Raw genomic sequence first — 20,919 nt, forward strand, 5'->3', positions numbered from 1 at the left:
TGGTGATGAAATATTATTCTTACTGTATGGTCCTACATATGGGCTACCGATTATCTACGTTAGTACATACATGACTTATATCAGTATCACTAGTAAGCCATTCTGGAAAATTTTGCATTCCAGATGCTTATGCGGCAGCGTTGGGAATAGATTGTCTTCCTCCGGAATTTTTGTGTGAATTCTATTATTCATAAGGTTTTGTACGTATTACCCGGTACCGAATCTACTGTTTCCTGTGCAGTTCTATGTATCGCCGCTACTTTCTCCGTCTGACCTCTATTTACTTCATTATTACCTTTTGAACGATAATAAATGTGTTGCAGTTTACTGGCACATGCAGTGGTACAGGTAATCGGTAAAACAAGTGCTCTCAGGTGAAGTGGCTGACTTGCAGAGTAGTTGTTCTTATTTTATTTTTACTTTTATATGTTTATTTATCACTTTGAAGTTCCGTGTTGACCGTAAGTAGCGGACCACTATCTATACTAGGATTAGAGTGGACACACACCCAGGAAGGCAGAGCGCTTTTTGTGAATAAGTCGGTGCACGTCACGAATTTTACTTGTGAGACTGCTTGTCTTTGCATTATACTTTTTATTGGCATGCGTTTGCTAGTTTTTCTCTGTCTGACATACTTCAAGCACTCTTTGCGCTCGGACAGATTCTCCCTTGATCAGTGTATGTAAAGAATGGAAGCAGCATTTCAACCTACGACATGTTTTATTAGAGAGACAGTGCTGTAAGCAGCTGAAGTATTCCAGAGCAGCGCGCACGGTTGATATACGCAAAATTAGAACTTTTCCGTTTTCTAAAGATTACAAGACACTGTGACACGCCAGAGCGAAATGAACAAGGTGGTGAGTTATGGATGATACACATTACAGCACATCGACCTTAAATCATTACATGTACAGCAAAGCATGATGCACAGAACTGACGAGCACAATGAGACGATTATTTTCGTATAAAGATTGCCTTGAAGTGAACTATTTAATTTGTTAATGAGTGGAAAAACGTATAATGACATTTAGTAATAACTGTAATAACATTTACACTAATTACGTGACGAATTGAATGACATGCTGACGTTGATTTATGCTCTTAATTAGCCGATGAGAAGCGTCTGCATTAAGCAGTTAATTAAACTCAGTATATCGAATTATACAAAACAGTTAAACATACAGTATTGCAGCATGCGTTGGAAAATGTAGCCACACATTATGAAAGACTTTTAGAATGTAAGCTCCTCATACCTTGCTGTCGTTTTTGGTTAATTAATGAGATTCGCGAATAGTTTTATCCATAATTTTAATTTTATGACAGCTACATGAATTAGGATGACACCAGTGGAAACATCTACACAGCTGATGTGCCGTAGGTAAGTTATGTATGCAGTAAACGTTATAGGCACAGTTCACTATCCTAACTATAGTTCTGCTTACATGAAATTCGCTTTCACTTTACTTACAACTGAGTGCAGGGTATTAATAAATAAATTTATTTTAACATAGTATTTTAATCGGTGTGTCATTATGCATGTTTTGATACATTCTATTTTAAGACATCACAACTGTTTGCTTATTCTGCTATTTATTTCCAATGTAAACTTCCGTTATATTCACATATTCACTTGCGAAATGATTTAAATAAGATATCTGTATGGTGCGAAAGGTGGCAATTCACCCCGAATAAAGAAAACTGTGAAGTTATTCACATGAGTACTAAAAGAAATTAGCTACATCTCGATTACGCGGCAAGTCACACAAATCTGAGGGCTTTAAATTCAACTAGATACTTAAGGATTACAATTACAAATAACCTAAATTGGAGCGGTCACATAGATAATATTGTGGGTAGGGCAAACCAAAGACTGCGAGTCATCGACAGAACACTCAGAAGGTGCTACAGGTCTACTAAAGAGACTGCTTACACTACCGTTGTCCGCCCTATTCTGGAGTATTGCTGTGTGGTGTGGGATCCGCATCAGGTGGGACTGACGGGTGACATCGAAAAAGTGCAAAGAAGGGCAGCTAGTTTTGTATTATCGCGAAATAGGGGAAATATTGTCACAGGCATGATACGTGAATTGGAGTGACAATCAGTAAAACAAAGGCGTTTTTCGTTGCGACGGGATATTCTCATGAAATTTCAATCACCAGTTTTCTCCCCCGATTGCGAAAACATTCTGTTGGCACCCACCTACATAGGGAGAAATGATCATCACAATAAAATAAGAGAAATCAGGGCTGGAACGGGAAAATTAATGGAAATCCACGTAGTCTATTAAACAGGTAGTGACATTGGATCCGCGTCAGACTTCTGAATTAATGGCAAGAGGTCACAGTGGGAGGTGATTCAGCTGTTTGAGTTTTGGACTTGGGGTTGTCCACTGTTGTGCACAATTGGAAACTGGAAGATTTCACTGTGAATGGGGCTTCAACTCTGGTAGGAGTGTGTACCAGACAGCCGGATGGACTTTCGCGTGTAGGGCAGGCCCTCACTTCGAAATATTTTGCTGCAAGACAGGTTTAAAACTGGCAGGCAATACAGACTGAAAATTATTCCTTTGACCGGACACTTGCACTTTGAAATAGTTTGCTAAGTAGTGGGACTTTAAAACTGGCTCGGATACGATCAGATGCAAGCAGTATTAATTTAAATTTATTTATTTCCAGTTCACTACATAGGGCACATGTAGTTCGAAACGTTGTTGTTGTTGTGGTCTTCCGTCCTGAGACTGGTTTGATGCAGCTCTTCATGCTACTCTATCCTGTGCAAGCTTCTTCATCTCGCAGTACCTACTGCAGCCTACATCCTTCTGAATCTGCTTAGTGTATTCATCTCTTGGTCTCCCTCTACAACTTTTACCCTCCAAGCTGCCCTCCAGTACTAAACTGGTGATCCCTTGATACCTCAGAACATGTCCTACCAACCGATCCCTTCTTCTAGTCAAGTTGTGCCACGAACTCCTCTTCCCCCCAATTCTATTCAATACCTCCTCATTACTAATGTGATCTACCCATCTAATCTTCAGCATTCTTCTGTAGCACCACATTTCGAAAGCTTCTATTCTTTTCTTGTCTAAACTATTTTTCGTCCATGTTTCACTTCCATACATGGCTACACTCCATACAAATACTTTCAGAAACGACTTCCTGACACTTAAATCTATACTCGATGTTAACAAATTTCTCTTCTTCAGAAGCGCTTTCCTTGCCATTGTCAGTCTACATTTTATATCCTGTCTATTTCTACCATCATCAGTTATTTTGCTCCCCAAATAGCAAAACTCCTTCACTACTTTGAGTGTCTTATTTCCTAATCTAATTCCCTCAGCATCACCCGACTTAATTTGACTACATTATCCTCGTTTTGCTTTTGTTGATGTTCGAAATAATAGTAGCAATTTGTTCTTCAACTGTCTGCTTTTGAACGTGTGGAACTGACCAATGAATTGTTGTGGGGAAGACTAAAAATTAATTAAAGTTCTTCAGTGGCGGCGCCAAAAGAAGTGACCGGAAGACTCCCTGAGACAATGACGTGGAAATGCTGAGCAGAACGAACACGGAAGCGATTGTGACACGCAGGACTGGGAAAGCACCCAAGTTCACAAACGAAACAAAATGAAATTATAGCGACAGAAAGATGCTGTCATACTCGTTACACAGCCGAGGATCACAAGAAAGCCCAGATGTATAGGAAGAGTGAGGATTCAACCACTGATGCCCCAGAGAAGAGAGCCTGAAACAGGAAGTTGCTGAAGTTTGAAGTTACTGGGAGAGCAGAGCAAACGAGAAAACTGGTACACAAATCACTGTTAACACAATCGCAGCGCAGAACACAGGGAGAGCCAACATATGTACTACGCCTTCCTTAATCAATGATCTCAGTTGCAGTTGATCTGTGGAGAGAGAGGAAGCTGTATCAATCGACCTGCTGCATGCCTGCTCGTCTACTATCACCGGTGGAGCCGCAAGTCTCACTAGAGAGACTGCAACAGTGGGCTGAAGAGCAATCCAGGTCATCACTGATGGGGTTAAGAGACCACCGTCAACCAGTTGGGCCACTGAGACTTCACCAATGTGGTTAAGAAGCTGTCTGCTGCACATTGGAGCGAGAGGGAGTCACCGACTCTGCCGGCCCAGTTCCTGATGCTGCGGACCTTGTCGTGTACTGGAGGCCGCGGTCAGAGCTCAGTACTTCGAGCCGGGATGGAGGGCTAGCCTTCTTGGGTGCACGATTTCCACGTCAACGAGAGCGCTTCAGAGATCAACTCCCCGAGTTTCTGAACACCGATGTACACCAAAGTATGTCAGAGTAAGCACGACAATGAGGTGCTAGTTTCACAACACAGATATTGTGTATATCACCGAACTACACATGTTATGTCGCAAGAGCATATGATTAATCTTATTAAGTTATTAAAAGTTATTAACAGTTGATTACTCCACAGTTTTAAGTGATAGTGGACACTGGCTATCATACCAAAAATCACAAATCTGTAAATACTTTTTTCGTCGCTTCAGCCCGTGTGTATATATGATTTACTAGGTTGTCAACTCTTTCCCCTACTTTCATGAAATTTCGAAGATGTGCATATGTAAATAATACAAAATTTGTTTGTTTCATGTATTTGTTTATTTGCTTTGTCTCTGGTACTTGGTATTTGTCTTTCATATGATATGTAGCAAAACAGTCTCCAAGATGTAACGCAACTCCACAAGACTTGCACTTTAAGTTTGTTGGGTCTTTTTTCTTTTGTTTTCTTCCGAAACATGCTTGGCAGTGACCGGGAAGTCTGTCAACCGGATCGTGAAGAGATGTACGCGATGAAATGGCAACCTCCAAATTTTGCTCCCCACATTCATTGTAAATAATCGTATCGTCTCTTTCGTCTTTCATGATGAAAGAGCACAAGTACTTATAAAAACAAAACAAAAAATTGTTGACATGTGTAACTTATTGTTACCTAAACAAAATACCAACAGAATGCAAAAGACACTAAAGTGCTGTCGCTGGCCACTGAGCGATAGTAAGCTCACGACACCACTGTGTTTTCGCCGGTCACTGAGTGATACGATACTATGCACACGACACCACTGTGGTGTCGCCGGCCACTGAGGAATACGACACTATGCACACGACACCACTGTGGTGTCACTGGACGTTGACCGCTATTTCTCGCACGACACAACTCTGGAGCCGCCGGACGGCAGAGTGTTAAATACTCTCGTCGCTAGAAAAGTGTCACATACTCTCGTCGCCATAAAGAGCTGATTGAACTGTAATATTTGATACCACCGTTGGACAGAGTCCAAACAGACGCTCCCGCTCAAGGGGTCACCTTCATTTTTATCACGTCCAACAAAATTTCACCGCCGTTTCTCCTAAGTACATTGTGCTAATGTCATGGTTCATTTAAACGTGCGCAAACTCTTACACATATGATAAAATGTATGGTCAAATGGGGACTGGCATGTACGGATCTTGCATTTCACATATATGTAGTAAACATAATTCAAATATATTTTACACGATGGTATTTTTCTGTATTCTCAGTTCATTGTGTATTTTGTTGCTGAATCTGAGGACTTATAAGTGGGAGAAAGTTGTAGCTAATGGTCGTTATGTGTTGGGCAGTTACACTCTGTGGATCAGCATAGAATTGAACCCGACAAGACTCCCTTTGTGCTTTCTCCCAAGTAATTAAAATTTTGTTCTTTTCCAGGAATGCCTGAATTATTCAGCATACCTCACTTATTCCCTTGTTAAGTATAATTCGAACAATATATGTGTAAGGCTGTCAATTCCATAATACTTAAGTTATTCTGAGAGTGTAAGATGATCTGCATGATCAGTTGCCTTGGAAAGACCACAGAAACCAACAAGCAATATTTTATTAATTAAGACTTTTAATAATTCTTGGGCAAATATGGGAATAGCGTACTCACTGCTTCAGTGAAGACTGTGATGCGCTAAATAAATTTTTATATTGTAATGAGAGGCAACACTTGAGTGCACTGTTTTTAAGAATATTTTGGAGATCTCATTCCGTGTGACGTTTTTCTGTGGGGACACATTAAAGATCTGGTGTATGTACTACCTCTACCTCGCGATGTAGCAGAGCTCCGGGAGAGAATACGGGATGTGACTGCCACAATTGACGATGCCATACTGGGACGGGAATGGCAAGAATTCGGTTACCGTATTGACGTCTGCAGGGTCACTCGTGGTTCGCATATCGAATGTTTGTATATAAAAAAAAGAAACTTTCAGAGTTTCTTTCTAAGTGCAATGTGTATGACGTCTGTACAATTTTTAGTTCTTGTGCAATAAATAATTGAAAGTGTTCCCGGACTTAATGTTCGCTCTATGTACGGTTTGCAGCGGAGGAGAAACCAGAACCACATGGAATCACTGCTGTCTATGCCATTATTAGCAGGCAGTGGCAAAGAATAACAACTTGATTGTTATAGGTGGGCAATGGTGTTTGGGCAATGGTTCCGATTGAGCTTTCCTGCGAACTTTGCAGAAGTTTGGAAGGTAAGAGACGAGGTACTGGCGGAATTAAAGCTTTGAGAACGGGTCGTGAGTCATGCTTGGGTAGCTCAATTGATAGGACACTTGCCCGCGAAAGGCAAAGGTCCCGAGTTGGAGTCTCAGTCCGGCACACAGTTTTAATCTGCCAGGAAGTTTCGTATCAGCAGAGTGAAAATATCATTCTGTGATAGAAATTAGTTTGCTAGCAAGTGTACAAAGGAGTGCAGGGAGTAACACAGTGTGCAAGACGGGTAACCAATGTCGGTGTAAGCCTACATGCTACATCCGGAGCAGACGATTTGTTCATCAGAATCTTTCTTAGAAATGTATGTGAAATCAAGTTAGGGAAAACCGTTTGTTAGGGAAGATCGTTTGCTACTATGCTCTGTAGAAGTGTTGTCATGAGAACTTATACCATAATACAATACACAGAATATACTAGTGTATAGTGATATTGGTTGCTTGTTAAATCAATGACGCTCCATCAGTCGAAACAAAGAATAGCAGGTGTTTATTGTGACTTCTGAACAAGGCCAGTTGTGGAAAAGTGTTTCGTTAATTTAAGACAATTAACTTGACGGACTAGTGGAGTATAGCTGACTGGTTCAGTGAGTGATTTTTCTTATCCACGTGTGGCGTAGTACACTTCCTTTATAAAGATGCTAAACATTAATAATTTCAAATCGTTTGTAAAAATTCCCTGCTACGTTGATGCATTAAATGGACTACAAGGTTCATTACTTTTTTTAATTAGAGCAACTTTTCAAAATTCTTTCTGAAAATCCACCAAAATGGTGTGACACTTTGTTTTTTAGAATGTTTGCAGTTCCAGTAATTTTAGTAAGAGATGTTGATACTACTATGATTACTTAAATTTTTGTGGAATGACACTTAAGTATGTTCTCTGGCTACTTAAACTAATTCGTTAAGTAATAATTTTACTGCTACATTTGGAAAGTCCTTCTGAAAGATATTTGCACCTTGTGAATCATCGTTCACAACATTCTCATTTAATTTGATTATTACATCACCATGTTCTCTGTCTGGCTATCCTGTCTTTCGTTTTACACTGGACTATACAGTTGTAGTCTTATTTACTACATAATTAACTTGCCCTAAGACGTTCGCACTGCTGTACGTTTTAATGACTTTGCTTGAAACAAAACTGTATTTTTAGTAGTATTCGAGTAATATCTCATCTTGACTTACTCGGTCTTCATATAAATTTCCCTGTTCCTCTTAAAGAATATTTCAAATCTTACTTTTCGTGGTTTACTTCTGTAATGTACTTCAAAGAAACTTTTTAGGAGAGCTATTCCCAAGTACTGACACAAATTTGCTGTGGAGCTGATTGTATTTGACACTGGCATATCTTTCCATACATACACTATATGATCAAAAATATCCTGACACCTCGCTGAAAATGACTTACAAGTTCGTGGCACCGTCCATCGGTAATGCAGGAATTCAATATGGTGTTGGCCCGTCCTTAGCCTTGACTACAGCTTCCACTGTCGCACGCATACGTTCAGTCAGGTGATGGAAGGTTTCTTGGGGAATGGCAGCCCATTCTTCACGGAGTGCTGCACTGAGGGGAGGTATCGACGTCGGCCAGTGAGGCCTGGCTCGAAGTCGACGTTCCAAAATATCCCAAAGGTGTGCTATAGGTTTCAGATAAGGACTCTTTGCAGGATAATCCTATACAGGGATGTTAAGGCCGTGAAACACTCCGCCACAGGTTGTACATTATGCACAGGTGCTCGATCGTGTTGAAAGAAGTAATCGCCAACCCCGAATTGATCCTCAGCAGTGGGAAGCAAGAAAGTGCTTAAAACATCATTGTAGGCACGTGCTGTGATAGTGCCACGCAAAACAACAAGGGGTGTAGGCCCCCTGCATGAAAAACATGACCACACCATAACACCACCGCCTCCGAATTTCAGTGTTGGTGCTACGCAGCTGGCAGATGACGTACACCGGGCATTTGCCATACCCACACCCTGCCATCGGATCTCCACAGTGTGTACCGTGATTCGTCACTCCACATAACATTTTTACATTGTTCAGTCGTAATGTTTACGCTCCTTACACCAAGCGAGGTGTCGCTTGGCATTTACCGGCATGATGTGAAGCTTATGGGCAGCCACACGACCATGAAATCCAAGTTTTCTTAATTCCAGCCTGTCATAACACTTGCAGTGGATCCTGATGCAGTTTGGAATTCCTGTATGATGGTCTGGATAAATGTCTGCCTATTACACATTACGACCCTCTTCAACTGTCGGCGGTCTGTATGAGTGAACAAATGACGTCCGCCTGTACGCTTTTGTGTTGTACCTGTCCCTACGCGTTTGTACTTCACTAACACATTGGAAATAGTGGACCTAGTGGATGTTTAGGAGTGTGGAAACATCGCGTACAGACGTATGATACAAGTGACACCCAATCACCTGACCAGTTTCGAAGTCCTTGGTAGCGTGGTAGAGATGTTGGCACGACATGGATGGCCTGGACAGTGATTATGGGACAGATCTCAGAGGAAATGGTGGTTGTAAATGGAGTCTGTGGTTATATTTGTACTTTTAATGTTATATTAAGTGGTCAATCACATTAAAGTGTGTGTGGTTTGCCAAGTTGATCTGATCCCTTATGAGTAGTTTCTTTTTCTTCTAAGGTGAGGAGGTGTCTTTTGTTGTAGTCTATCCTTATAATGTCCCTGTCTGTGTATCTGGTAGCAATTTTATTTTGGTGTTGGTGTACTTGTTCTGTAAAAGTTGAACGATTAGTTCTATACTTCCATGCTCTTTCATGTTCTTTGTATCTGTGTTCATATGTCCTCTTGTTTTGGCCTATGTATCTTCCATCACATGTATTGCATTTCAGTTGGTGTACCCCTGATTTCTGATGCAGATCAGTTGATCCTATTTTTTTGGTAAATATTTCTCAAGTGAGTTGTTTGTTTGGTATCCTGTTTTTATGCCTTGTCTTTTTTTTAAATATTGGATAATCTGTGTTTGTATTTGTGGTTGTATGACACTGTGTACCACCTTTTACTATCTTTTAACAAAACAAGCGTTTAGAACTTTATTTTTATTTGTTTAGTACTTTCGTTCCTAGGCTATTGATTTTTAAATATAATGGTTTACTTCTGTTGTTAATATCTTGGCATGGGCTGTGACTAGTTCAAGTATTTTTAAGTCTTTCCTATGTTCATTGGGGGTGTACTCTGTGCTGTTAAGTGATCTGCAGGTGCTGAGTGTGAGGTATTGCTTTTCAGTGCTCCTTTTTTAAAATGCTTGCGAATTTCAGCCTCATATGCTGACTGACAGTCGTCGTAAGCCAGTTGATATATACCAGACTGGAATATCTGTCATTGGTGGTGGCATATTGTTCCAAGTTTGTTTTGTGTAATGTTATTCGTTCTGTATGCTACGTTGAGTCTTTGTCTATTTAGTATACTGGCCACCTTTCTTGCGGCTTTGTTGTTGTAAATCATAATGCACCATTTGTTGCTTATTATCTACTGATTTTTTGTAAGTTGTATCGTGTCTGTGGTTGGGTGTACGTTCATCATCATGTATTGTGTGTTTTTACATATTGTCATTTATTTTCTGTACTGGGTTTTTATGATACACATCCTTCTGCGCAATATTTTGTTGTTGTGTTCAGTTCTTCTCTGTAATTGTATTTGATAATGTCTATATTCTTGAATCTGTGCAGTAAATATCTGAAGCTACCTTCTTTATGAGTTATGAGGTGATTGGATTGTTTATGAATGTGGTGTGGGTGACCAGATGTTTTCAATATATTGTGAACTAATGTTTGTTGTTTTTATTGTGTAATGAAAGATGTAATCAATATAGTTTATTATCCAATTGTTTTCCAATGGTGAACTGTATTTGTATGTGGATAGCGTTCAAGACATCATTAATTTCTTTTATATGGGATGGTGATTTGTGTGTTAGGCACATTGTATAGTCTACATTTCTCTAATTCAATTTTCTGTCTAATTGATGAAAAGGTTAGCTTGGAAGTCACTGACTTGGGATACCATTGGCAGTCCTTCATGGTGAGAGTAAAACTTGTTTTTGAATTTGAATTAGAATTGTTCTTGATGAACTTTAGTATAGCTGATATCTCTCATAAATTTGTTGTGGCTTTGTTTACCTGTAATTGGGGATTTCTTCTTATGTTGTTGATGTCTTCTCCTTTTGCAGTATATCTATTCATGGAAATTAAATGTATTGAAATTAATGTTGCTGTATTTTATACATAATTATGTTATTATGGCTCACTTTTTTCTGTTAAGCTAATTGAATTCTTTAGGCTTCTGTTTATAGATTTTTTGTACTTTGTCTGTAGCATTGTGTGTGTATGTGTGTGTGTGTGTGTGTGCGTGTGTGTGTGTGTGTGTGTGTATTTGGCTATGTAGTATGTTGGTACTTTCACGAAGTTAATGAATGGGCATGTAGGGAAACCTGGTTGGTGAATTTAGGCAACGATTTGAGACTTGGTTGATCGGGATTTTTCTGTATTATCCCCTTAATCTGTGTGTCTCTGAAGATAGTTTCTATGTTTATCAGAGGTTTCTGTCATTTCGTTGTCATTGGTTTCTTTGGCCAGTTGTTAATACTGTGATATTGTCTACTGGAGGAAACCTATTTTTTGTCAATGTATTCATTTTCTTATATAAGTACAGTAGAACTGCCCTTGCCAAATGTGGTGATAATGGCATTCTCATGTGTTAATATTTCTGTAGCTTTCAGTTTCCTTTTATGGTGATTTTGTTCTCTTTGATTATGTTTTATTTCCTCAGTGACCAACTCCCTTGTTAGGTTTCGTTTAAATTCAAATGTATTCAGTATTTCTTGTTGTTTCTTTATGATATGCGCAATTTCTATTATGATATTCCGTGCATACTGCTATGCGTGACATCATTGTGTTTAAGTTATGTTTGGGACAGTTAAAGTGAGCTGCTTTCTTGTTCAGGTAAATACATGACTGTTGGACAAGCAGTCGTCTATAAACGATATGTTTGTTGTATTGCTATTTTGAGGTATGTGTACGATTCAACATTTTGGTCAGTTTATTTTTTTGGATTAACTGTTTCCTTTCTATTGCTGTAACTGTGTATGCTCTAACCCTGTGCATTAATTCATCGAAAGTAGTGATGTATGATTCTCTAGTTCCTTATGCAGTGTGTATAGTCCAATGTTCAATGATTGTTTTTGGAATACAGAGAATGAATACCTAGTTCTAGTCACGTAATTCTGGCTTTGCTTTTTGACGATTTTTCTGCAGATGACTTGTTGTTTACAGTTACGATTGCATAGCTGGGTATTATTTAATAGGCCAAACATACCTTGATAAATATTATGTTAAGGATTGTTATTAATAGTCCTGTGGTTGTACTCTGTAATTTGCTGTGGAGCTGCGTAGATAACACCTGGCTTGGCTTCAAAACAAAAATCTTGCATCTCTTCTTATTTCTGTACTTGCTAAGGAATTTGAGAGTAATTAGATATATTTATAGTTTCGCTTTCATGTAGACGTTTAAGAATTCTTTGTACTGTCATCTGCAGGCTTATTTGTTTCTTTTCATTCTGAAAATTTGATGTCCATGTTAAACTTCCATGATACTTTGCCACAATACATTGAAATATGGAATTTTTTTGTATTTGCTTCACAACTCTTCAACAAACTACAGAATGCAATAATCAAAGTTTAAAAAAGGCAGTTCTACTGTGCTTATAGAAGAAAAGGAATTCACTGACAAAATTATAGAATATAACCCAGAGCAACAACTTCACAGAATTAAAAAGCGATCCAACAAACCACTACCAAAGAAACTGATACAAAATGAAGCAACAGAAAACAGAGAAACACACACACAAATGAAAAGAATAATAATACAGAAAGGTCCCGACAGCCCCACTCTAAAATCATTGCCTAAACTTCACCAACTAGCTGTCTTAGACGCCAACTGATAAACTTTACAAAGGCAACAAGATACTACTTAGTGAAACACACACACACACATACAAACACACACACACACACACACACACACACACACACACACACACATACACACAAAGAGCGAAAGAGATAGAGAGAGAGAGAGAAGAAACGAAACATACCAAACACGTAAAGTTTCCATGTATACACAAATTCCAATAGATGGAACCATCAACACCTTAGAAAGAAATATCCAACTTCAATCAAACATACCCACAAGAAACCTACAACAAATACCATCCATACTGATGCTCATCACAAAACAAAATTACTTTACATTCAACAACAAATTATACTCTGGATCAGGACTACTTACAGGATCCCCAATGAATAGCCTCCCAGATTACATTTGCATCAATTAGGGACAAAATTAAATCTTTGACAATATATTAATAACAAAGCTATACAAAATAAAGTATTGTTACAGATATGGAGACAGTGTAGTGTGCTTAACTGATGAATCAAAATTTCGTACAAGAGAATTTCGTGAGGGAAAAAAACAACATCCACCCATAAAAACAGTTCACCAATACCACACAAAAACACAAGGAGGTCATCAGTACTCTTTCTTAGATCTATCCATGTTGTTGTTGTTGTTGTTGTTGTTGTTGTGGTCTTCAGTCCTGAGTCTGGTTTGATGCAGCTCTCCATGCTACTCTATCCTGTAAAGCTTCTTCATCTCCCAGAAGCTACTGCATCCTACATCCTTCTGAATCTGCTTAGTGTATTCATCTCTAGGTTTCCCTCTACGATTTTTACCCTCCACGCTGCCCTCCAGTACTAAATTGGCGATCTCTCGATGTCTCAGAACATGTCCTACCAACCGATCCCTTCTTCTAGTGAAGTTGTGCCACAAGCTCCTGTTATCCCCAAATCTATTCAATACCTCCTCATTAGTTATGTGATCTACCCATCTAATCTTCAGCATTTTTCTGTAGCACCACATATCGAAAGCTTCTATTCTCTTCTTGTCCAAACTATTTATCGTCCTCGTTTCACTTCCATACATGGCTACACTCCACACACTTTCAGAAACGACTTCCTGACAAATCTATACTCGATGTTAACAAATTTTTCTTCTTCAGAAACGCTTTCCTTGCCATTGCCAGTCTACATTTTATATCCTCTCTACTTCGACTATCATCAGTTATTTTGCTCCCTAAATAGCAAAACTCCTTTGCTACTCTAAGTGTCTCATTTCCTAATCTAATTCCCTCAGCATCACCCGACTTGATTTGACTACATTCCATTATCCTCGTTTTGATTTTGTTGATGTTCATCTTATACCCTCGTTTCAAAACACCGTCCATTCCGTTCAACTGCTCTTCCAAGTCCTTTGCTGTCTCCGGCAGAGTTACAATGTAATCAGCGAACCTCAAAGTTTTTATTTCTTCCCCATGGATTTTAATACCTACTGCTAACTTTACTTTTGTTTCCTTTATTGATTGCTCATTATACAGATTGAATAGCATCGGGGAGGGGCTACAACCCTGTCTCACTCCCTTCCCAACCACTGCTTCCCTTTCATGTCCCTCGACTCTTATAACTGCCATCTGGTTTCTGCACAAATTGTAAATAGCCTATCGCTCCCTGTGTTTTACCCCTGCCACCTTCAGAATTTGAAAGAGAGTATTCCAATCAACATTGTCAAAAGCTTTCTCTGAGTCTACAAATGCTAGAAACGTAGGTTAGCCTTTCCTTAATCTTACTTCTAAGATAAGTCGTAGGGTCAGTAATGCCTCACGTGTTCCAACATTTCTACGGAATCCAAACTGATCTTCCCCGAGGTCGTTTTTTCAATTCGTCTGTAAATAATTCGCGTTAGTATTTTGCAGCTGTGACTTATTATACTGATAGTTCGGTAATTTTACCACCTGTCAAAACCTGCTTTCTTTGGTAATGGACTTATTATATTCTTCCTGAAGTCGGAGGATATTTCGCCTGTCTCATATATCACGCTCACCAGATGGTAGAGTTTTGTCAGGACTGGTTCTCCCAAAGCTGTCAGTAGTTCCAATGGAATGTTGTCTACTCTGGGGACCTTGTTTCGACTCAGGTCTTTCAGTACTTTGTCAAACTCTTCACACAGTATCATATCTCCCATTTCATCTTCATCTACATCCTCTCCTATTTCCATAACATTGTCCTCAAGTACATCGTCCTTGTATAGACCCTTTATATATTTCTTCTACCTTTCTGCTTTTCCTTCTTTGCTTAGAGCTGGGTTTCCATCAAAGCTCTTGATATTCATGCAAGTGGTTCTCCTTTCTCCAAAGGTCTCTTTAATTATCCTGTAGGCAGTATCTAGCTTACCCCTAGTGAGACAAGCCTCTACATCCTTACATTGTCCTCTAGCCATCCCTGCTTAGCCATTTTGGACTTTCAGTGAATCTCAATTTTGAGACGTTTGTATTCCTTGTTACTTGCTTCATTTACTGCATTTTTATATTTTCTCCTTTCATCAGTTAAATTCAGTATTTCTTCTGTTACCCAAGGGTTTCTACTAGCCCTCGTCTTTTTACCTATTTGATCCTCTGCTGCCTTCACTATTTCATCCCTCAAAGCTACCCATTCTTTTTCTACTGTATTTCTTTCCCTCATTCCTGACAATTGTTTCCTTATGGTCTCCCTGAAACTCTGTACAACCTCTGGTTCTTTCAGTTTATCCAGGTCCCATCTCCTTAAATTCCCAGTTTCTTCAGTTTTAAGCTACAGTTCATACCCAATAGATTGAGGTCAGAGTCCACATCTGCACCTGGAAATGTCTTACAATTTAAAATCTGGTTCCTAAATCACTGTCTTACCATTATATAATCTATCTGATACCTTTTAGTATCTCCAGGGTACTTCCATGTATACCACCTTCTTTCATGATTCTTGAAGCAAGTGTTAGCTATGATTAAGTTTTGCTCTGCACAAAATTCTACCAGGCGGCTTCCTCTTTCATTTCTTAGCCCCAATCCGTATTCACCTACTATATTTCCTTCTCTCCCTTGTCCTACTCTTGAATTCCAATCACCAATGACCATTAAATTTTCTTTTATCTCATAATACATTTCATCAATATCTTCGTCATCTTCAGAGCTAGTTGGCATATAAACTTTTACTACTGTAGTAGGCATGGGCTTTGTGTCTATCTTGGCCACAATAATGCGTTCACTATGCTGTTTATAGTAGCTTTCCTGCACTCCTATTATTTTATTCATTATTAAACCTACTCCTGAATTACCCCTATTTGATTTTGTATTTATAACCCTGTATTCACCTGACCAAAAGTGTTGTTCCTCCTGCCACCGAACGTCACTAATTCCCACTATATCTAACTTTAATCTATCCATTTCCCTTTTAAAAGTTTCTAACCCACCTGCCCGGTTAAGGGATCTGAAATTCCACGCTCTGATCCGTAGAACGCCAGTTTTCTTTCTCCTGATAACAACGTCCTCTTGAGTAGTTCCCGCCCGGAGATCCAAATGGGGGACTATTTTACCTCCGACATACACTCCTGGAAATTGAAATAAGAACACCGTGAATTCATTGTCCCAGGAAGGGGAAACTTTATTGACACATTCCTGGGGTCAGATACATCACATGATCACACTGACAGAACCACAGGCACATAGACACAGGCAACAGAGCGTGCACAATGTCGGCACTAGTACAGTGTATATCCACCTTTCGCAGCAATGCAGGCTGCTGTTCTCCCATGGAGACGATCGTAGAGATGCTGGATGTAGTCCTGTGGAACGGCTTGCCATGCCATTTCCACCTGGCGCCTCAGTTGGATCAGCGTTCGTGCTGGAATTGCAGACCGCGTGAGACGACGCTTCATCCAGTCCCAAACATGCTCAATGGGGGACAGATCCGGAGATCTTGCTGGCCAGGGTAGTTGACGTACACCTTCTAGAGCACGTTGGGTGGCACGGGATACATGCGGACGTGCATTGTCCTGTTGGAACAGCAAGTTCCCTTGCCGGTCTAGGAATGGTAGAACGATGGGTTCGATGACGGTTTGGATGTACCGTGCACTATTCAGTGTCCCCTCGACAATCACCAGTGGTGTACGGCCAGTGTAGGAGATCGCTCCCCACACCATGATGCCGGGTGTTGGCCCTGTGTGCCTCGGTCGTATGCAGTCGTGATTGGGGCGCTCACCTGCACGGCGCCAAACACGCATACGACCATCATTGGCACCAAGGCAGAAGCGACTCTCATCGCTGAAGACGACACGTCTCCATTCGTCCCTCCATTCACGCCTGTCGCGACACCACTGGAGGCGGGCTGCACGATGTTGGGGCGTGAGCGGAAGACGGCCTAACGGTGTGCGGGACCGTAGCCCAGCTTCATGGAGACGGTTGCGAATGGTCCTCGCCGATACCCCAGGAGCAACAGTGTCCCTAATTTGCTGGGAAGTGGCGGTGCGGTCCCCTACGGCACTGCGTAGGATCCTACGGTCTTGGCGTGCATCCGTGCGTCGCTGCGGGCCGGTCCCAGGTCGACGGGCACGTGCACCTTCCGCCGACCACTGGCGACAACATCGATGTACTGCGGAGACCTCACGCCCCACGTGTTGAGCAATTCGGCGGTACGTCCACCCGGCCTCCCGCATGCCCACTATACGCCCTCGCTCAAAGTCCATCAACTGCACATACGGTTCACGTCCATGCTGTCGCGGCATGCTACCAGTGTTAAAGACTGCGATGGAGCTCCGTATGCCACGGCAAACTGGCTGACACTGACGGCGGCGGTGCACAAATGCTGCGCAGCTAGCGCCATTCGACGGCCAACACCGCGGTTCCTGGTGTGTCCGCTGTGCCGTGCGTGTGATCATTGCTTGTACAGCCCTCTCGCAGTGTCTGGAGCAAGTACGGTGGGTCTGACACACCGGTGTCAATGTGTTCTTTTTTCCATTTCCAGGAGTGTATTTTACCCAAGAGGACGCCATCATCATATAATTATACAGTAAAGCTGCATTCCCTCGGGAATAACTACGGCTGTATTTTCCCCTTGCTTTCAGCCGTTCGCAGTACCAGAACAGCAAGGCCATTTTGGTTAGTGTTACAAGGCCACTTCAGTCAATCATCCAAACTGTTGCCCCTGCAACTACTGAAAAGGCTGCTGCCCCTCTTCAGGAACCACATGTTTGTCTGGCCTCTCAACAGATACCCCTCCGTTGTGGTTGCACCTACGGTACGGCTATCTGTATCGTTGAGGCACGCAAGCCTCCCCACCAACGGCAAGGTCCGTAGAATCCAATCACCCCATAACTCACTAAGAAATTAGTTATGGGTATTTAATACACAGACTAAACAACAAAATGCAGGCACATGCAAAACTTAATCACGAACATGCACATACACACATTAAGACAAAACACAACCTACAACAAATCAGCAGACAATAAGCAACACATGGCATGTGCTGTTATACAACAACAAAGGCACACACAAGGTGGACATTATAGTAAAGAGACAGGGACTCAGGTTATGGAACAAACAACATGAAACAGAACAGAATTGGAACAACTGAGAGATATAGCCAGCCTGGTGTATATGAATTAACTTAGGTTGTTGTTGGGTTGTTTTTGGGGGGAGGAGACCAGACAGCGAGGTCTTCGGTCTCATCGGATTAGGGAAGGACGGGAAAGGAAATCGGCCGTGTCCTTTCAAAGGAACTATCTCGGCATTTGCCTGGAGCGATTTAGGGAAATGACGGAGAACCTAAATCAGGATGGCCGAACGCGGAATTGAACAGTCGTCCTCCCGAATGCGAGTCCAGTGTGCTAACCACTGCGCCACCTCGCTCGAATTAACTTGGAACTGCTGACAATCAGTATATGTGGCTGAATCATATAGGAGCTACAGGAACTGGTGTACAGACCATCAGAGAGTACTGAATAGCAGTAGCTGACACTCAGCATTGGCTGATCACACCACAGTGCAGGACCTACATTCAATTAATATAGAAACGGACTTACAAATCCGTAAACTAATATAGCCCAAACATAAAATTAAAAATAGACGAAAACCGTCAAATCTACAAATCAATGGGCAACGAAATAAAGTAATAAAACGATACAAATCAATGTGCAATAAAACTTGCTTTGCCACAAAATAAAATCCATATAAATAACACCCACGCGAAAACTTTATATGATCAGTCTACAAAATTAGATTCATCTACATCTACATCTACATCCATACTCCGCAAGCCACCTGACGGTGTGTGGCGGAGGGTACCTTGAGTACCTCTATCGGTTCTCCCTTCTATTCCAGTCTCGTATTGTTCGTGGAAAGAAGATTTGTCGGTATGCCTCTGTGTGGGCTCTAATCTCTCTGATTTTATCCTCATGGTCTCTTCGCGAGGTATACGTAGGAGGGAGCAATATACTGCTTGACTCTTCGGTGAAGGTATGTTCTCGAAACTTTGACAAAAGCCCGTACCGAGCTACTGAGCGTCTCTCCTGCAGAGTCTTCCACTGGAGTTTATCTATCATCTCCGTAACACTTTCGCGATTACTAAATGATCCTGTAACGAAGCGCGCTGCTCTCCGTTGGATCTTCTCTATATCTTCTATCAACCCTATCTGGTACGGATCCCACACGGCTGAGCAGTATTCAAGCAGTGGGCGAACAAGCGTACTGTAACCAACTTCCTTTGTTTTCGGATTGCATTTCCTTAGGATTCTTCCAATGAATCTCAGTCTGGCATCTGCTTTACCGACGATCAACATTATATGATCATTCCATTTTAAATCACTCCTAGTGCGTACTCCCAGATAATTTATGGTATTAACTACTTCCAGTTGCTGACCTGCTATTTTGTAGCTAAATGATAAAGGATCTATCTTTCTGTGTATTCGCAGCACAGATTATGTTCTCCCTATACCGCACACCATTCAGTATCTCTCTTTCTCTCCCTGTGGCTGTCTGGGACGGACAGTCACAAACTCACACACACACACACACACACACACACACACACACACACACACACACACCAACCAATAAGCACCTAAGACGTAAAGAACATTTCGAATCCGAGCGCCACATCTCAAACAAACATCCTGCAAAGCAAATGAACATTACACGGCAGCAGTACACGTAATGGTGACAAAAACTGTGCTTGGCGAGAAAATACGTGTGTAACGACAAAAGCGAAAGAAATAAGCCTGTCACCTCGCCTTAAACAAAATGAAAACATCACAACTTCAAAAAGAGTAAGTAACACTCTAAGTAACACGACAAATAATGATTTTTGCTCAGAAATGCATAAGAAACCGAAAAAAAAATCACCGTTCTGCTGTTTGCCGATAACAAGGTCCGCATCTCGTGGTCGTGCGGTAGCGTTCTCGCCTACAGCGCCCGGGTTCCCGGGTTCGATTCCCGGCGCGGTCCGGGATTTTCTCTGCCTCGTGATGACTGGGTGTTGTGTGATGTCCTTAGGTTAGTTAGTTCTAAGTTCTAGGGGACTGATGACCATAGATGTTAAGTCCCATAGTGCTCAGAGCCTTTTGAACCATTTGAACCGTTAACAAGCTGTAGTCTGCGTACCTGGTCTGCAGTCACTAGCTTAAGCATCCGATACTTTCATGTGAGGTGTTTAAACAAATGCACACAGCTACTCTATTTCGAAATGTACCAAAAAACTGGACCAATTAGACATATAGCAAATAAATATTAAATATTGCCTCATCTCAGCGAAGTACGTCTTAAGTAAAGATACCACAAAAAGAGCTGAAACATGCCTGTTTGAAAACAAAACTACAATGATATCTTGCATCCTGTCTAAGCCCCACACAGGGTAGCTTAGCGGTCAGGGGCGTCTTGTCACGGGCCGCGCGGCTCCCCTGGTCCGAGGTTCGAGTCCTCTCTCGGGCATGGGTATGTGTGTTGTCCTTAACGTAAGTTAGTTCAAGTTAGATTAAGTAATGCGTAAGCTTAGGGACCGATGACCTCAGCAGTTTGGTCCCATAAGATCTTACCACAAAATTCCCAATTTCCTGTCTAGTCACCTCAGCAGGCACGGAAATAAGAACTGCAGCATTCCCAAAATGATTATGCACTCAGGCATAAACTCAACAGAGGTGTTCAAAGTTCTGTGTTTGTTCAAATTTAATATTTATTGATGGAATATTAATTATTTCCTCACTCTCATTTAATCCTATCAAAACAAAAGCCGTACGTTGTTGTGCGAATGAGGAATGAATGTCAGCAGAACTTTCACGCTAAATAGACTATATTATTTTTGCCAAAGCTACAGTCAGTTGTAAAGTGTTACTTTCTGTCCTTAATGAATCGATTCTACTGGGAGAGACGTTTGACTTTAATATGTCGGGCTTTGCTGTGGCGTGTTACAATTGGG

Source organism: Schistocerca serialis, chromosome 6 (genome assembly GCF_023864345.2).
Source record: "Schistocerca serialis cubense isolate TAMUIC-IGC-003099 chromosome 6, iqSchSeri2.2, whole genome shotgun sequence".
In the NCBI taxonomy this organism is placed as follows: Eukaryota; Metazoa; Arthropoda; class Insecta; order Orthoptera; family Acrididae; genus Schistocerca; species Schistocerca serialis.